This window comes from Lepidochelys kempii, chromosome 27 (genome assembly GCF_965140265.1).
Source record: "Lepidochelys kempii isolate rLepKem1 chromosome 27, rLepKem1.hap2, whole genome shotgun sequence".
Lineage (NCBI taxonomy): Eukaryota > Metazoa > Chordata > Testudines > Cheloniidae > Lepidochelys > Lepidochelys kempii.
In genome coordinates this window covers 6548156-6567750 of record NC_133282.1, presented here as the reverse complement: position 1 = coordinate 6567750, position 19595 = coordinate 6548156, and the positions used below count along the sequence as shown (strand labels likewise).

The following is a 19595-nucleotide window of genomic DNA, read 5'->3' as shown; positions in this document are numbered from 1 at the left end:
GTGGTAGAGAGAGAAGCCTTGCTGCGAGCAGCATCCTGCCTGGATCCCCTTTGCAAACAGGCCTGAGGGGAGCAAATCCCTTCTCTGGATTGTTTGTTTGGCAGGGACGGAGAGAGTTTTCTGAAGAATGTTATAGAGGAGCTTTTGCTAAAATCTTGTGTGATGTTATCTAATAAAATATAACCCTGTAGATCAGGGGTCTCAAACACGCAGCCCGTGGAGTTATTTCCTGCTGCTCGCCATAGGCGCCAACTCGGTGCTCTGCGGCTGGAGCACCCACGGGGAAAATTTAGTGGTTGGTCTGCATCCACCAGCAGCCAAGCTCCCCTTGAGCTGTGGGAACGTGGCGTGCTCGGGGAGGAGGCAGGGCCAGGGCGGGGATTTGGGGAAGGGGTTGGAATAGGGGCAGGGACGGGACGTGTTTTGTCATTTGAGTGAGGTGATTTGACATTCTGCTTTGGCTGCTGTCTGCCGAAGGTGGAAGGTTTGCAGTGCTGTGGGATGAGCGATTTGGGTGGGAAGTTCTCTTCAGGGTGGGGTTTGGATGGTTTTGTTTCCTTGAATCAGATCAATGTGCCTCTATCCTCTATCAGGACAGCACCTCCTGCCTCCTGTTATAAGACATGCTCACACGCTGCACATGTTCCCTGCCTACAAACTGCAGCTGGCTGCTGCCTGCCCCTTCAGCATTTTCATTCTTTTGTGTACATGAACTAGGAGGCTCTTCCCCCACACGAATGGTTACAACAGAACATCACCTTGTGGAAGCTAGTGTCCTCTTTGCTTTTAACCCCAGCCCAGGTGCTCAGAGCTGGGGGAGTCTCAAGGACTGCATCCTGCACATGTTGCCATACCTCTGGCCCCAGAGCCCTAGACTACCTTTAAATCAACAGACAGGAGTCCCAAGAGACTTGACCACCAGAGCCTAAGCTGAGACCAGCAAACTCATATCATGTAACATCAGTTTGGCTTTAAATCCTGGACTCAGGAGGTGAGAACCAAGTGTCTTGCCCAGGCTCTCCATTTTCCCTTTCAGATCAAAACCCTCTTGGTGCCTCCAGAGTAGCTGACGGGGCAGGCGAGCCATGATATGTTCAGCAGGACCCCACAGGTTTCATTTAGCTGTAGTTGTTCATTTTTTTCATTTTTGACTATACTTTTGTATCGTTGTATGAAAAGGTTTCAGTGATGTGGCCCTCAGGCCAGTGTACTAGTCCTCATGTGGCCCTCGTGGTCATTTGAGTTTGAGACCCCTGTTGTAGATGATTCTCGCTACCACTGTTATATAATTGCAACAAATCTTGTATAAATTGTGTCAAGTAAGGTGTCTATGGAAGGGTAATGATTTGCTGAATATGGTTATGCTATTTGCACGCATATATCATTTTTGAATCTGAAGTTATGAGTATTGGCGCTATATCTGCATTTCTAATGTGTTTGCTTCTGGGAAACAGCAACAAGGTGTTTAGCCAGCACATTGTGAAGAAACTATTCAAGTTAAGTGGCTCATAAAAAGGACACCTAACTCACAATGGAAGACGCCCATCTACACTGAATGGACGGATCTGTGAATGTTCTGTCAGGTATTGGTAGTGGCTTTTCCTGTGACTAAGTGAAATCACTCAGGGATATGTGACTTGCCCATGTGACTCCAAACTCCATCTTTTACCTGTAATTTTCCACTAGCCATGCTGAGGGCTTTGTTTGAGACAATGGATTTCCTTCCCTCCACATGGCAGAAGCTATAAAAGGTGCTGAAAACATCTCCATTTTGTCTCTTTCAAGCTCCAGCCTCTTTCCTGCTCAAGCCTCTGGACTATGGACTTGTACTAATGGGAGCATTTTGTGACACTTCCAGTGATTTGGAAGCAACCAGAGACTTCAGCCAGCAGTTTATTCCATCACTGCTACAAGACTGATCCAAGACCTTTGCAATTATTGTATGTATTTGATTTCTTTAACCAATTTTAATTTTCTTTCTTTCTTTCTTTCTTTCTTTCTTTCTTTCTTTCTTTCTTTCTTTCTTTCTTTCTTTCAATAAACTTCTAGATTTTAGATACTAAAGGATTGGCAACAGTGTGATTTTGGGGTAACATCTGAGTTGTATATTGATTGGGGTTTGTGGCTGGTTCTTTGGGATCAGAAGAACCCTTTGTTTGATTAAACTGGTTTTACAGAACCACTCATCTTTAAGTCTAGTGTCTGGGTGTTGAATCCACATCTGGAATGCCTGAGGAAATTGCTTTTCTGACTTCTTGTTAGCCAGTGTGGTGAAACAGAAGTTGACTTTTGTTGCTGGTTCGGTATATCTTATAGAGAATAACCACCAGTTCTGGAGTGTGTTTGCCCTATTTCTCAGCAGTTTGACCTGAATTTGGTATTCTCAGTCGTGACCCACGAAGGCAGGTGACACCCTGGACCAAAATCCTCCCGTCCTTGCTCATGGTTTACTCTGCCAAATGCCCAGGATAAGCCTAAGGACTGAGTAAACATTCACTGTGGACCTCACTATTTGGCCTTCTAAGTCCAGGGAATTTGCAGTCGAATCCACGTTGTTAACTCCCATCTCAGAGGAGTCCTGGTCAGCAGTGCTCCCTGAGGTGCAGGGGCTGGCCAGGAAGGTACAAACACTATTGTGCTCAGCACTCTCACTGGGACAGGATTTTCAGAGTTGTTCAGTGTTACAGGTTTGATCTATGGTCCTCTAGATGACAGTGGCAAGGAAGCACCACTGTGTCATAGAATCAGAGAAGATCAGGGTTGGAAGAGACCTCAGGAGGTCATCTAGTCCAACCCCCTGCTCAAAGCAGGACCAACCCCAACTAAATCATAGTTAGGTTATGACACCTCTTTAAATGTCAATCTTCCCTAAGTCTTTTAAAATTGACTTAGGGTTCTCTGAAATTTGGTGTGCCTCAGGAGAGTGCAGGGTAGTAGAGTGACCCACATTTGCAGTGATTTGAGCCAGGGGTTCTGGAGATGGAAGCCCCCAGATATAGCCATTTTAATAAAAGTTTCTAGGTGGGGTTTTTTGCTCTGAGTTAGAGATCAAGCTGTTGATGAGCTATGGGTAAGAATGGTCGCAATCTTAGAATCATAGAATCTGTCCAGTTTTACCCAAGATAGTGCATGGGGCCCACTAAATCTTTGGGGAGTCCAAATTAAGAACAGTAAGATGGAGGTTGTGGAATCTCCATCATTGGAAATTTTTAAGAGGCAAACAGCTCTCAGGGTTGGTTTAGATTACACTTAGTCCTGCCATGAGTGCAGGGGACTGGACTAGATGACCACTCTAGGTCCATTCCAATCCTACAATTCTCTGAGTCCATGATTTAAGAAAATATACATTTTTACACTGTGTATGCACCATTACAGAAAAACAGCTAGAGGGTTTCCACTCCCACCATTTTATGACTTTTAAAACTCAACTTTTGTAAGTGCTTTAAAATAGGAATGGTTAGTCTGATGGCTTGGAAATCTGGTGGGCCTCCTGAGGGCGCAGAGTAGCATTAGTGATCCAAATTTTAAATTTGGGATCATTTGACCTAGGGGTCCCCGAGTTACAGGCTGCCCCCAAAAACTTGTTTCCTTCTGTACTGTTAAACCGAGAGGTACTAATGTCTGGGTGAATCACAGACCTCATTGAGGCAGGTGATTGTGAACTCACCCATCAGTTAACATAACTAAGGATAAGTCAATCACAATCCCCCACATTAGACAAAAGGAGTTTTGGAATAAGTGTCCGGAGGGTGCTATAATTTGTGAGTCATGGGTGGCAATTGGATTTTGATGACTAAGTCTTTGTGGCGGGAGGGGCAGAATTAGGCATGTGAACGTTTCCTGGGCAGAGAGCCGTATGGAGTCAGAGGAGTAGAGAAATAGAGCGGAGAGTGGTGTGGGGCTGCAGCGAGGGGAGAGGGGATTGTGCACCCGAAGCCTTCCCTCCAATGCCCTACACCCCCAGCTCTGCCCATGCACCCCAACTTTCCTGCATCCCCCAGCAATGCCAGTGCGCCCCAGCCTGCCTGAACTGCATAGCACCACAAGCCTTGCACACCCAGCTCTGCCAATGCACCCCAACCACTCTGGGTCCCAAGCTTCCTGCAGCTCAACCGCCCTGCAGTCTCAGCCCTGCCAATGTACCCCGATCACCCTGCACCTCAACCCCCTGTACCCCCCCAGCTCTGCCAGTGCATCCCAACCCTGTTGTCCTCTAATAACGAATGGGGAGGGCAAAAAGTGGTAAGATCTGAGCACTCAGTACAAAATTGAGAGGTTGAGAACAAAATTCATCAAGGAAGCAAAGGACATGAAGAGAAGACATTCTTGAATTGCCGGTACACCAATGCTAGGAGCTGGGTAAGAAACTAAGGGAGTTGGAATTGTTCATTTCTGAGCATACATTCGATCTAGTTGGCATTACAGAATGCTGGGGGATGATTAACATGCTTGGAATGTTAAAACTAGGGCCGTCAAGCGATTTAAAAAATTGTGATTAATCGTACTGTTAAACAGTAATAGAATACCATTTATTGAAATATTTTTGGATGTTTTCCACATTATCAAGTATATTGATTTCAGTTACAACACAGAATACAAAGTGTACAGTCCTCACTTTATTTTTGATGACAAATATTTGCACTGTAAAAAAGAAACAAACGAAATAGTATTTTTCAATTCACCCAATACAAGTACTGTAGTACTTTTTTATCATGAAAGTTGAACTTACAAATGTAGAATTATGTACAAAAAATAACTGCATTCAAAAATAAAACAATGTAAAACTTTAGAGCCTACAAATCCATTCAGTCCTACTTCTTGTTCAGCCAATCGCTCAGACAAACAAGTTTCTTTACATTTACAGGAGATAATGCTGTCCGCTTCTTGTTTACAGTGTCACCTGAAAGTGAGAACAGGCATTCGCATGGCACCATTGTAGCCAGCGTTGCAAGATATTTATGTGCCAGATGTTGTAAAGATTAATATGTCCCTTCATGCTTCGACCACCATTCTGAAGGACATGTGTCTCTGCTGATGACGGCTTTTGCTTGATAACAATCCAACGCAGTGTGGACCGACACATGTTCATTTTCATCATCTGAATCAGCCAGCAGAAGGTTGATTTTCTTTTTTGGTGGTTCAGGTTCTGTAGTTTCCACATTGGAATGTTGCTCTTTTAAGACTTCTGAAAGCATGTTCCACACCTCAGATTTTGGAAGGCACTTCAGATTCTTAAACCTTAGGTTGAGTGCTCTAGTTATCTTTAGAAATCTCACACTGGTACCTTCTTTGCGTTTTGTCAAATCTGAGGTGAAAGTGTTCTTAAAACAAACATGTGCTGGGCCATCATCAAAGTCTGCTATAACATGAAATATATGGCAGAATGTGGGTAGAACACAGAACAGGAGACATATAATTCTATCCCAAGGAGTTCAGTCACAAATTTAATTAATGCATTAATTTTTTAACAAGCATCATCAGCATGGAAGCATGTCCTCTGTAATGGTTGCCAAAGCATGAAGAGGCATACAGATGTTTAGCATATCTGGCACGTAAATACCTTGCAACGCCAGTTACAAAAGTGGCATGCAAACATCTGTTCTCACTTTCAGGTGACATTGTAAATAAGAAGTGGGCAGCATTATCTCCCTTAAATGTAAACAAACTTGTTTGTCTCAGTGATTGGCTGAACAAGAGGTAAGACTGAGTGGACTTGTAGGCTCTAAAGTTTTATATTTTTTTGGCTTTGAGTGCATTTATGTAACAAAAAAACCTGTGTTTGTAAATTGCACTTTCACGATAAAGAGATTGCACTACAGTACTTGTATGAGATTAATTGAAAAATACTATTTTGTTTATCACTTTTACAGTGCAAATATTTGTAATCAAAATAATAATATAAAGTGAGCACTGTACACTTTGTATTCTGTGTTGTAATTTAAATCAATATATTTGAAAATGTAGAAAAAGCATCCAAAATATTTAATACATTTCAGTTGGTATTCTATTATTTAACAGTGCGATTAAAACTGATCAATTGTGATTAATTTTTTAAATCACGATTAATTTTTTCGAGTTAATCACATGAATTAACTGCAATTAATTGATAGCCCTAGTTAAAATCAATGGTTATAACCTATTTAGGAAGAATCAAATGGTCAAAAGGGGAGGGGAAGTGGCACTCTATTTCAAAAATGGCATTACCTGTTTTCAAGTCACTGATAGCTTGGAAAAAAATCTTGAATGCTTATGGATCAAAGAACAAGATGGCGTCTTAGTCAATGTCTGCTTCAGACCACCAAATGATACTAGGGAACAGGATGACCATCTCCTTACATACCTATCTATAATGTGTAGGAACAAAGGCATGATCATGGGTGACTTCACTTTGAGTAACATGTGCTGGAGGTGTCACACTGCCAGTACTAAAACATCCTTGCAATTTCTAAATATTATAGATGAACATTTCCTAACTGAAAAAACATTGCATTCAACTCAAGAGAATTCTATATTAGACCTCGTCTTGACAGATAAAGAGGAAATGATGACAGATCTAAAAATTAATGGCAGTTTAGTACAAGTGATCATGACTTGATCACATTTATAATGTGCCAACAGAATGAAGTCCAGACCAGTGATAAATATACTTGATGCTTTAAATGAGCCAGTTTCACAAAGCTGAAACCAACAATGAGCCAAATCAGCTAGGAAGAAGACTTTAATAATAAAAATGTGAATGATAAATGGGAATTGTTTAAGAACACTTCACTAGATCCCCCCAAAAGCCACAATCTAACAATCAAGGAAGCAGGACATATTGGTTAAAAACAAACTTGGCTTAGAGACTGAAGCAGCTATAAAAATAATAAAAATATAAAATATAACAAATGGAAGAAAGGGGAAGTTGACAGTAATGAATATAATCAGAGGTTATGAACTGTATAAAATTGATAAAGGAAGCAAAGAAGCAATCTATGGCCAGTAAAGTTAAGGACATTACAAATAAGCGTTTTTGAAAGTATATTAGGAACAAAAAGCATCCCAACAACGGCAATGGTGGAATTAGTAAGAATAATGCAGAAGCGTTCAATACATATTTCTGTTATGTGTTTGGGGAAAACAGATTAAGTAGCTGGATCAGGTGATAACACTCTTGCCATTCCACTGGTATCTCAGGAGGATGTTAAACAGCAACTACTAAAGTTAGACATTTTAAAATTAACGGGTATGGATAATTTGCATCCAGTAGTTTTAAAACAGCTGACTGAGGGGCTCACTGGACTATTAATGCTGATATGGGACTTGATTAAGAAAGAACTAAAGGAGGGTAATATAATTAATGGCCATCAACATGGGTTTATAGAAAATAGATCCGGTTAGACTAATATTAGATCTTTTTTGATGAGGTTACTGGTTTGACATTTTGATAAGGGTAATAATGATATCGATGTAATACACTTAGATTTGACTTGGGGGCACATGACATTTTGATCACAAAACTTGAAAGATATAAAATAAACATGGCCCACATTAAATAGATTATAAACTGGCAAGCTGATAGATCTCAGCATATAAGTATAAACTGGGAATCATCATCAAATAGTAGGTTTCTTGGTCCTGGGATGTTTACATTTTTATTAATGATCTGGTGGTCTCAAAATGTAATTATAAATAGGGAATTGTCATTGAACTGGTGTGTTACTAGTGGGTTCCTGGGGAGATTGATTCTTGCCCCTGTGCTATTTAACATTTTATTAATGACTTGAAAGAAAACATAAAATCATTATTGGTAAAATTTGAAGATGACACAAAAATCCGGGAAGTGGTAAATAATGAAGAGAACATGTCACTGATTCCAAGTGATCTGGATCACTTGGTACACTAGATACAAGCAAACAGTAGGTGTTTTAATATGGCTAAATGTAAATGTATATGTCTAGGAATAAACACAGATTGGGGGACTATATCCTAGGAAGGAGTGACTTTGAAAAAGTTTTGGGGGTCATGGTGGATAGTCAGCTGACCATGAGCTCCCAGTGTGACTCTGTGGCCAAAAGAACTAATGCAATCCTGGGATCGATAAATAGGGGAATCTTGAGTAGGAGTAGAGAGATTATCTTCACTCTGTATTTGGCCCTAGTGTGACCATTGCTGGAATCCTGTGTCCAGTTCTGGTGTCCACAATTCAAGAAGGATGTTGATAAATTGGAGACGGTTCAGAAAAGAGCCACAAGAATGATTAAAGGATTAGAAAACCTGCCTTACAGTGGTAGACTCAAGGAGGTCAAACTATTTAGCTTAACAAATAAAAGGTTGAAGGGTGACCTGAGTATAGTGTATAAATACTTACATGGGGAACAAATTGTAAGTAATGGGCTGTTCAGTCTAGTAGAGAAAGGTACAACATGATCCAGTGGCTGGAAGTTGAAGACAGGCAAATTCACACTGGAAATAAGACATCAGTTTTTAACAGAGAGGGTAGTTAATCATGGGTACAATTTACCAAGGGTTGTGGTGGAGTCTCTGCCACTGGCAATTTTTATATCAAGACTGGATGTTTTTCTAAATTATTTTGGGGGCAGTTCTCTGGCATGTGTTGTACAGGAGATCAGACTAGGTGATCATAATGGTCCCTTCTGGCCTTGGAATCTAGGAATCTTGTCTGCAACTCTGGCCAGCACAAGATGCCCTAGCGGAAGATGCAAGAAACCCCATACTAGGGAGATGTGGGATAATCTGTAGCTATGAAGGACTCACCCTAATCCTTAATGGTTAGGGATTGTAGCACGAAGATTTATATCCCTTCCAAAATGTTTGATAGAATTAACTATTCTAACTCTCATTGTTCTCAATATCCAAGTGCAATTTCTCTTTGAATCTTGCTAAATTCTTGGCCTCAACAATATCCTGTGGTAGTGAGTTCCACTGTCTCATTTCACACAGTGTATAAAAGTGTTTTATTGGTTTTGAATTTATCACCTCTCAAATTAATTGATTACCCCCTTTATCATGTGTTATGAGTAAGGCTACGATTTTATCACAGAGGTCGCAGAAGTCGCAGAATCTGTGATTTCCAGAAACCTCCGTGACTTCAGCCCATGGTGGCTGGGAGCTGCAGGGTCCCCCCACCGGGGGCGGTGACTGGGAGCTGTGGTGCCCCAGGAACTCCGAGTGGCGGCAAGGGAACCCCATAGCTCCAATCTGCAGGCGGTGGGGGACCCTTGAGCTCCCAGCCCCCACAGGTGTTGGGTGCCCCCAGAGCTCTGAACAGGGCCCTGCAGCTGCCCAGCCACTGCAGGCAGTGTGGGGACCCTGCAGCTAAGCTCCCCATTTTGTCATGGATATTTTTAGTAATTGCCCATGATCTGTCTGTGACTTTTACTAAAAATATCCATGACAAAATCTTAGCCTTAGTTATGAGACAGGGAAACCAGAAGCTCAAGATCATTCACTACTTTATGTATTTTTATCATGCCTCCTTTTACTTGTCTCCTCTCTTAGGTAACAATCCCAATCTATTCTCTCTCTCTTCATATGAGAACTTTTCCAGGCCCTTGATCTTTCTCATCAGCCTTCTCTGAACCCCTCAAACCCGACAATATCCTTTTTTAGATGGGGTAACCCGTGCTGCACACAGCATCCAGATGAGACTGCACCTTTGCGTTATATAAAGGCATTAGAATAGTCTCTGTGCTAGTCTCCATCCCGTTGCTTAAGCATCCTGTATCTTGTGAGCTGCTTTGACTGCCGCAGCACATTGAGTAGAGGGTTCACTGAGGTGTCCTCAGTGGTGCCCCAGTCTCTTTTTCTGCAGCCTGTTTTTAGAATGGAAAAGCAGGGGTGGAGAATTGAGAGATTAAACAAGACAGAGCAGAAAGCTTTGAATTTTTCCCTTAATACTCAGCCATTTAATGACTAGTTTGATGACAAGCATGAAATTAAATAGACAAAGGAAATTCTCAAGTGTCTGGGAAGCAGATAATCAGGCTTTGCCTGGGACAGCATGAGATAGTGTATATTAAAGACTGAGTGAGGTTCTGCTTTGTCTGTGAGGTTGGTTTAACGCCGTGGCTGCCTGGGTTGGCCCTGGAATCTGACTGCTGATTTCTGCTGGTCTGACTTTGAGTGTACACCAGAGCTCTCTAATGGCCAACTCCTGAGGTTCTGGCTTAGATTTTACTCAGTCCTTAAAAAGGCAAAACTCCCAGTGAAGTTAGTGGGAACTGCAGTTGCTCAGCATCTTTGAAAATCAGGTTACTTATTTAGGTGCCTAAGTATAGATTTTGGTGCTTAATTTTAGCCCCACAGGTTTGAACATTTTGGCCTGAGTAAAGAATGAGTTAGGGCCTAAGAAATGTGCCCAAACACTTAGGCTTAGATCCTCAAAGGCATTTAGGTGTCTAACTCCCACTGATTTCAGAAGCCACTTAAGAAATCTACAGTGGGTGAGACATAATTAAATGAGAATGTCAGAATAGGGGTGGGAGAGGGACATGGGGAACAGTGCTGGAGACTGGGGGTGCCACAGGACCTGGCCTTGAGCTTTTGGGCCCAGGATTTAAAGACTTGATCCAAGCTGAACGAAATAGAGAGGAGACTAAAATGATTGATAGAAACGGGGACCATGCAATCGTCCAATGTGACTGTAAGGCACAATGAGGCAGGCAATGCACTCAGGTGCAGAACAACACGCACCACAGGAGTGGCACTGCAGGGAGAGCAGGGCCCAGCAGGTCTCATGGAGCTGGTTTGGAATTTTCCAACAAAATGGTTTTCTGTTGGGAAATGCTGATTCATCGAAACCAAGCCTGTTTGTGGGAAAGGGTCAATTTCTACGACTTTCCTGAGTTTGAAATTTTTTGAAAAAAGAATCTGGAAATGGTTGAAATTTAACATTTTAAAAACAAAAATTTCATTTTTCATTTCAAAACAACTTCTTGTTTAAAAACTTCAGTTAAAGCAAAAATAAAAAATTAATGGACCCAGTCTGAATTTTTTTTTTTTTGGTCAGCTTATGAACATTTTTGAGATTTCAACTTTTTATCTCAGTTCATGACAGGATTTTTTTTTTTTTTTTTGAAATCTTGGCGATTCTCTCAGGCTGGGAAAAACTATTTCCCACCTTGGTGTGATACATATAAATGGGGGCAGGGGTGGCAGACCTTGTCCATCTGCCATTCAGTCATGGAGGTGAGAGGGCCAGGGGAGGAGAGCGCTGCTCAGGGATGCTGCTCCTGAGCCCAGAAAGGCCAGACTAGAGGCCCTTATGTCTGACAGTGTAATAGACTCAGAAATTCTTTGAGCCTTATGTGCAGCCTGAAGCTATTCAAGAACTCAAAGCCCAGACATACACCCACAAAGGGTTAGCTTTTAATGAATGTTAAATGTTTGCAGAGACCTTTGACCTGCGTTAATGCTGCTGTTGACCAGCCAAGGGCTCAGTAATCAGTGACCACACATTAGGCTCAGCTGCTCACTTCAGTGCTCAGGGCAGTGCTAAGGCTCAGCGGCTTGGGCAGGGGCCCGGTCAATGGTTTTAAGGGTATTTTGCAAGGGCTGCCTGCTAAAAAAAGCCCTTCTGCGTAGAGCATCAGTGAGCTCTTCAACCTTCCCAGTCAGTTACTCAGCAGATTTGAAGGGGGTTAAAGCAATGGTGCATGGCATTTGTGGCTGATTTGTTCTACGCAGCAGACAAAATGAATTGGAGAACCATGCTGGGAAGGAAAGATGTGCATTTAAAATGTCCCTGAATGGCAAGGGGAGGCAGGGGGAAAAGGCTTCTTCTGAACTCTCAAAGGCATTGAGCTCCAGCCCCAGTCTTGGTCAATAGCTGAACCTTATCCAGATACATAAAGAGAAAGAATTTTGAAAATTCTAACTGTATAACTAACCGCAGGGTCTTCTTATTGCAGTTTTTTTCAGACTGGTAATCCATGGTCATTTTAGTCACCTAAAATAGCATGGTGATCTGCTATACACACCAGATTGCACAAAGATAGATCCATTCCCATCCCAAGATCATAGAATCATAGAAGATTAGGGTTGGAAGGGACCTCAGGAGGTCATCTAGTCCTACCCCCTCCTCAAAGCAGGACCAATCCCCAACAAAATCATCCCAGCCAGGGCTTTGTCAAGCCTGACCTTAAAAACCTCTAAGGATGGAGATTCCACCACCTCTCTAGGTAACCCATTCCAGTGCTTCATCACCCTCCTAGATGGCAGAGTGGCGGGGCTTATGCTGGCTCTGCTGTGAGGATTGATAGACCTCAGTCTCCAGGGCTGTCAACCTGGCAACCAGCACAAAATTCATGTAAAAACTGGTTTTAAAAAAGGAAGTGATGCGTAGAGCAGATGTATGGAAAACTAGTAGTAATGGGAACAGCCCACCTCCCTTAGTTTTAAGACAAAAGCAAGGATGGAGTAAAATTCTGACCTTCATACCATCCGGGTATCCCCACTGAAATGAATGGGTACCTCAGAAGCAGAATGTGGTCCGTGGCTCTGCCTGTGACTCTGGGCAAGGGTAAATTAGAAGGATTTGCATTTTGGGAGTCCTAGCGGCTGCTGTTCTGGGAGCTGCACAGGGGCTTGATGGAAGGTCTGTGCTTTAGAGCACAGAGGAGACCTCCAGCCAGAGTCCAGACATCTGTGGAATCTGCAGAGAAGATCGAACATGTGCCCCTCCATGCATGCACGTTACATGGGGAAGCAGGGATGGGCCATCCTTATGCCTATCCTAACCGAGTCCCCGCAAATCCTACTCACACCATAGTGCGTCAGAGCAGACCCTGAGTCACTGATTCTACGCTGGCACCTCGCCAGAACGGCAAAGGCTGGACAAAACCATGCAACGTGTTCCTACCCTAGCATCTTCCTTGATCAATTAATAGAAATGGCCAATTGTTGACAATTCACCATCAATAATCACCTGCCATTAGTGAGATTTGTTGCAACCCTGCAGTTAGTCTAGGATACGTTTTAGGATCCTAAGGGCCACACTAGAGGCAACCCTGTTATGTCCAGCTTTTCAAGGGAGGGTGGGGGACTGAAATTGTCTTCAGTAGTGTCACCACAACATTCAACAGTTTAATGATATCTCAGCTCATTGCAGTATCTGTGGGCCCCTCGGTGATACATATGATGGTAGGATAAAACATAAGGACGTAAGAATGGCCATACTGGGTCAGACCAATTCTCCGTCTAACCCTGTCTTCTGACAATGACCAATGTCAGGTGCCCCAGAGCGAATGAACAGAACAGGGAATCATCAAGTGATCCATCCCCTGTCACTCACTTCCAGCTTCTGGGAAACAGTGGCTAGGGACACTTCAGAGCACAGTTTTGCATTCCTGCATCCTGACTAATAGCCATTGATGGACCTATCCTTCATGAACTTATCTAGTTCTTTTTTTAACCTTATTATAGTCTTGGCCTTCACAACATCCTCTGACAAAGAGTTCCACAGGTTGACTGTCTGTTGTGTGAAGAAAAACTTCCTTTTGTTTGTTTAAAACCTGCTGCCTATTGATTTCATTTGGTGACCCCTAGTTCTTGTGTTATAAGAAGGACTAAATAATACTTCCCTATTTACTCTCTCCACACCAGTCATGATTTTATAGACCTCTGTCATATCCCAACTTAGTCATCTCTTTTCCTAGCTGAAAAGTCCCAGTCTTATTAATCTCTCCTCATATGGCAGCCTTTCCATACCTCTAATAATTTTTGTTGCCATTTTCTGTACCTTTTCCAGTTCCAGTATATCTTTTTTGAGATAGGGCAACCAGATCTGCACACAGTATTCAAGCTGTGGGCGTACCATGGATTTATATACAGGCAATACGATATTTTCTTTCTTATTATAATATCTATCCCTTTCCTAATGATGCCCTAACATTCTGTTCACTTTTTTGATTGCTGCTGCACATTGAGTGGATGTTTTCAGAGAACTATTCACAATAACGCCAAGATCTCTTTCTAGCGTGGTAAAGGCTAATTTAGACCCCATCATTTTATATGTATAGTTGGGATTATGTTTTCCAATGTGCATTACTTTGCATTTATCAACATTGAATTTCATCTGCCATTTTGTTGCCCAGTCACCCAGTTTTGAGCGATCCCTTTGTAGCTCTTCGCAGTCTGCCTGGGACTTGAATAGTTTTGTATCATTTGCAAATTTTGCCATCTCATTGTTTACCCCTTTTACCAGATCATTTATGGATATGTTGAATAGGTCTGGTCCCAGTACAGACCCTTGGGGGACACCACTATTTACCTCTCTCCATTCTGAAAACTGACCTTTATTCCTACCCTTGTTGTCTATCTTTTTAACCAGTTACTGATCTATGGGAGGACCTTCCCTCTTATCTCATGACAGCTTACATTGCTTAATGCCTTTGGTGAGGGAGCTTGTTGAAGGCTTTCTGAAAATCCAAGGACACTATATCCACTGGATCCCTCTTGTCCACATGCTTGTTGACTCCCTCAAAGAATTCTAGTAGATTGGTGAGGCATGATTTCCCTTTACAAAAACCATATTGACTCTTCCCCAACAAATCATGTTCATCTATATGTCTGATAAGTCTGTTCTTTTCTATAGTTTCAACCAATTTGCCTGGTACTGAAGTCAGGCTTACTGGCCTGTAACTGCCGGGATCACATCTGGACCCTTTTAAAAAAATAGGTGTCACATTAGCGACCCTCCCGTCACTGGGTAAAGAAGCTGATTTAAATGACAGGTTACAGGCGACAGTTCGTAGTTCTGCGTTTTCACATTTGAGTTCCTTCAGAACTCTTGTGTGAATCCCATCTGGTCCTGGCGACTTATTACTGTTTATCAGTTTGTTCCAAAACCTCCTCCTATTGACACCTCAATCTGAGCCAGTTCCTCAGATTTGTCACCTAAAAGGAATGGCTCAGGTCTGGGGATCTCCCTCATAGCCTACCTCAGCTGTGAAGACTGATGCAAAGAATTAATTTGGTTTCTCTGCAATGAACTTAACTTCCCTGAGTGCTCCTTTAGCATCTCGATGGTCCAGTGGCCCCACTGGTTGTTTAGCAGACTTTCTGCTTCTGATGTAATTGAAAAAAAATTCTGTTACTTTTTGAGTCTGGCTAGCTGTTCTTCAGATTCTTTTTTGGCCTTCCCAATTATATTTTTACACTTTGCTTGCCAGAGTTTAATGCTCCTTTCCATTTTCCTCAATAGGATTTAACTTCCACTTTTTAAAGGATGCCTTTTTGCCTCTCACTGCTTCTTTTACTTTGTTGGTCCTATTACTATGTTTGTTAGTCTGGGGTATACATTTAAATTGAGCCTCTATTATGGTGTCTTTAAAAAGTTTCCATGCAGCTTGCAGGGATTTCACTTTTGACACTGTACCTCTTAATTTCTGTTTAACTAACCTTCTCCTTTTTGTGTAGTTCCCCTTTCTGCTGCGGTATTCCCCCCCCCCCCACAGGGATGTTTAATTTTATTATGTTATGGTCACTATTACCAAGCAGTCCAGCTATATTCACCTCTGGACCAGATCCTAAGCTCCTTTTAGGACTAAATCAAGAATTGCCTCTTCTTGGTGCATTCCAGGACTAGCTGCTTCAAGAAGCGGTCATTTAAGGTGTCCAGAAACTTTATCTCTGCATCCCGTCCTGAGGTGACACATATGCAGTCAATATAGGGATAGTTGAAATCCCCCATTATTATTGAGTTTATTATTTTTATAGCCTCTCTAATCTCCCTGAGCCTTTCACAGTCACTATCACCATCCTGGTCAGGTGGTTGGTAATATATCCCTACTGCTATATGCTTATTATTCAAGCATGGAATTTCTATCCAGAAAGATTCTGTGGTACAGTTTGGTTCATTTAAGTTTTTTACTTCATTTGACTCTAAGCTTTCTTTCACGTAGAGTAACACTCCCCCACCAGCACGATCTATCTATCTATCTAATCTATCTATCTATCTATCTATTTACACTGCACTTATCACCCTGCTTCACAGGTCCCTGGCATTTAAGGCTTGGCCAGGAATCATGTCCCAGAGGTGTTTGTAAATTCACTACCTGAGACACTATCTGGCCCTTGTACTTGAAGCAGGTGATGTGCTGTTCTCCTAAGGTCTGAATTCCTCTTCTTTGGAGACAAAGATGCCATGAACTCCAGGGATTAGGGAGAGAAGTGGTCAGTTGTTTCTAGTAGGATGCACCCCAGCTCTTGTCTTGCTAACCTTCACAGGCACCCAGGCACCTTCATAGCTTCCGCAAAACCATCAGTTAGAACTTCTCTTATCATTCTTTGTATCACAGGAGCACCCCTGGCCCAGTGAAATCATGTCCCCACTGGGCTAGGGGCTCTCTATGTATACAGTAAGAGAGAGACACTGCAGTCAAAGGATGCACCTGGGGAGCTGAGGCACCGGGGGTTGTGGAGCCATATAGAGCTTTGGACCAGATTATTCATGTGCTTGGCACCCACAATGAGGGTGAGATATTTCAAGAGAACTTGCACCCATTTAAACATCTAGAGAAGAGCCAGATTTTCAACATCCCATGTGCTAAGCAATTTTGAAAAGCGATTTGCCAAAGGTCACCAGGGAGTCTTTGGCTGAGCGAGGAATCAAACCAATGGCTACGTCCATGCTGCAGCTAGGAGATGTGATTCACAGCTCAGTACATGTGGGAGCTCTGCTTCAGCCAGGATGCTAAAAGTAACAGGGTAGCCACAGTGGCACAGACAGCAGCTTGGACTAGTTTCCCAAGTGCAACCTCATCTGAGATCCTAGGTACGTCCTCAGATGGTTCATCCCAGCTACTGCCCAGGCTGCTGCAGCCACGCAGCTATCTTGAGCAGAGTTAGCACGTCTACATCTACCTAATCTGGGTATGAATCCTACCAGGGGTGGTGTAGTTCTACCCAGAGACTCCTGAGTCTCCAACCACTCCTTTAAACACAGGTCCATCCTGTTTACAGGAAGTGAGTAATTTGTGATTGATAAGGCCTGTGGAAAAGGCCAGGGCAGTATTTAGTTCTCTAATAACGGATATGTCAGATGTTAAAAGCACATATTAAAGCAACTTTAAAGAGCAAATAATTTTGTTCAAATTTCAAAAATGTCAAACAGTTTCATTCTGCTGTGTTTCAAAATAGGTTGACTTTCCATTTGTCAGCATGTTCATCATTCTGGTTTCATCCCCTCATTTAAAATTTCAAAATCTATTTAATTTTTGAAATGTTTATGTTGTAAAAGGATCCGACTATGTGACTAAACTGACCATTCCAAATTAGGACTAAGGAGAAGAGTGAAACTGGACTCAGGAAAGAAGATTAAAAACAAATACAGGATAAAAAAAACGACCCAAAAACCAAAAACTGGGTTTGTGGAACATTTTTAGGACATCAATCATTGCTGAAAAGTGGTGACATTTTGTCCAAAAAATTGTTTTTAAGAAAATATTTTCACCAGCTCCTGTTCACAGTCATAAACCCCATGGTAACTTTATTTTGTTTTAGCTTATTGGATAGTCTGTTATTATTTTGCATGTAATTTACAGATTTTCAGCATTTATGCTGAACACAGAGAACCTGTCACTTACTATGTTTGTATATCATGTGGGCCCCTGAACTGGCTGAGATTCTGATGCTAGCGCAATATAAATGTTAAATAATAATAATAATAATAATAAGAGAAGCCACAATTGCTTTTGTTTTCCATGAATTTAGTTCTGATGGAAGTTCCCTTGCAACTGAAGTCCTCTGCCGATACCACAGACAGCAGCTGTGCAAGCATCCTACAACACGACCACCCCCTGCCAACATGCCTCATCCCAGATCAGGAGGCACCATCTCCAAGGGTACTTCAGACGCCATGGCTCAGCCAGTGTTTTTCCTCTCTAGAGACACCCAATGAAAGTGTCCATTGGGACCAGCTGTGGTGGCAGCTTTTGGAATTGGGTGGAGACCCGGGCTGGTTCTGAATCCCATTACCAACCCCCTGATTCTCTTACTGCGATGAGAACCCAGGAAATCTTTGCATGCATTTGCTGTGCATCCCATAGCTCTGCGTTATGCAATGCTCGAATCAGCTTTGTCTTGAGCGGACAGTTGACCACATCACAAAAGCCATCAAGGTGGCAGCCTCTGCTCAAAAGAAACAGGCCTGGGAAAGAAGGAGTGGTGCGGATCAAGAACAAAGTGCGTTAGAGGATCTGCATAAAAGAAAACTTACACCAGCCTGCACTGTGCCTGGTGAAAGTAGGACTAACTGAACATTAGAGAGGAGTCCAAAAGCAACATTCAGAAGCAGATGTTGATCCAAGATCTGTAACTGCCAGGCTGTTTGGATCTGGAGTTCTGGTTCAGGCTCCTTGCTAATGAAACCAGAGTGTATTTTTAAAAAGAAAGGAAACTGTGTATGTATTTCAGTGTAAAATTATGAGACCCTCTTAAATTAACACTCAAAAATGGATCCAGCCTCGTTAAAAGAATAAAGAACCAGTGCAGCGAAGGGTGAAATGCAGTAGGAAACTGACCTGATAAAGGGATAATCCTGGTCAATGAATAACATTTTCCATGCACTGATGCAAACTACATAATGCATAGTTCATAAAGCAGCAGTGGCAGCTTCTGTAACAAATCTCTTCTATGGGAATGGTAGACTTGAATAAAGTTGATCTAGGGTAAAATTTTCAGTAGCCCCTAAGTGACTCAGGAATGTAAGTCCCATTTTCAAAAGTAACTAAATTACATCTGCAAATGGGATTTAGGCTCACGAGTCACTTAGGTGCTATTGAAAATGCCAACAAGGAAACCATGAGGTCTAGTGGTCAGACCAGGTGAGACTGGGAGTTCAGACTCTGAGGTTCTGTTCCTTGCTCTGAAATGTATTGTGTATAATGGCTGCCAAAGAAAACTGAAAGCCAGAACTCCTGGGTTCATCTTCTGGCTGGGCCACTGGCTATGCGTGTGACCTTAAGCAAGTCTCTTCATCTCTCTGTGATTCCCTTTTCTTAGCTGCTCAATGGATCCTACCTCCCAGAGGGGCCGCAAAGAGTTGTTCATTAATCAAATCCTCAAGCTCCCTGGATGGAAGGTGTCTCATAATGGGCCAAGCCTTAGGCCCATGGAAATCAATGGACATTTTGCTATTGACTTCAGTGAGGCATGGCTTTGCTTCAAGAGGCTTTTAGCATAATGGTGGAAGGGGGGGACGGAGGAGCACTGAGGAAAATTGAGCCCCTCCTTCCTAATCAGGGACACAGTGACACCTTTGGAACCAGAGCAGAGAGAAGAGCTGAGCAGATGTGAAGCCTGGAGTTCCTCTTGGTCAGCTCGCCGGCCATGCGGGCTCCAAAGCCCTGCTGAATGGGATGACTTAGGAGGGAGGGAGGGAGGGGGGCTTCATCCTCTGAGGTTTACACTTCTGAGTACCTGCCTCTTAACAGCCTCTCTCCTGCGGCTCTCCTGCTGGCGGAAGCAGCCGGATCATTTTTGAGGTCAGATCATGGAATTTTAGCTGGAGGCGCTTTGTGTCTCAGGAGAGCCCCGCTGGTTTGTTCGGCTGAGAGATCTAAGGGGGGGCCGCTGCAGCAGAAATGGCTTGT

At 42.7% G+C, this 19595-nt stretch overlaps 1 long non-coding RNA gene across 2 annotated transcripts in view; it reads left to right on the top strand.

Annotated features, from left to right (window-relative positions):
• The window catches only part of LOC140904068 (uncharacterized), a 36362-nt gene extending 17716 nt beyond the window's left edge, over positions 1-18646 (top strand). The window contains exons 3-4 of one of the 2 annotated variants that reach the window (XR_012156429.1): positions 1786-1940; positions 17716-18646. This is a non-coding gene — a long non-coding RNA (uncharacterized lncRNA). Of the gene's footprint in view, positions 1-1785; positions 2180-17715 lie in introns of those variants that run through there. The other variant, XR_012156428.1, reaches the window with a different exon arrangement.
• Positions 18647-19595: the final 949 nt, after the last annotated feature.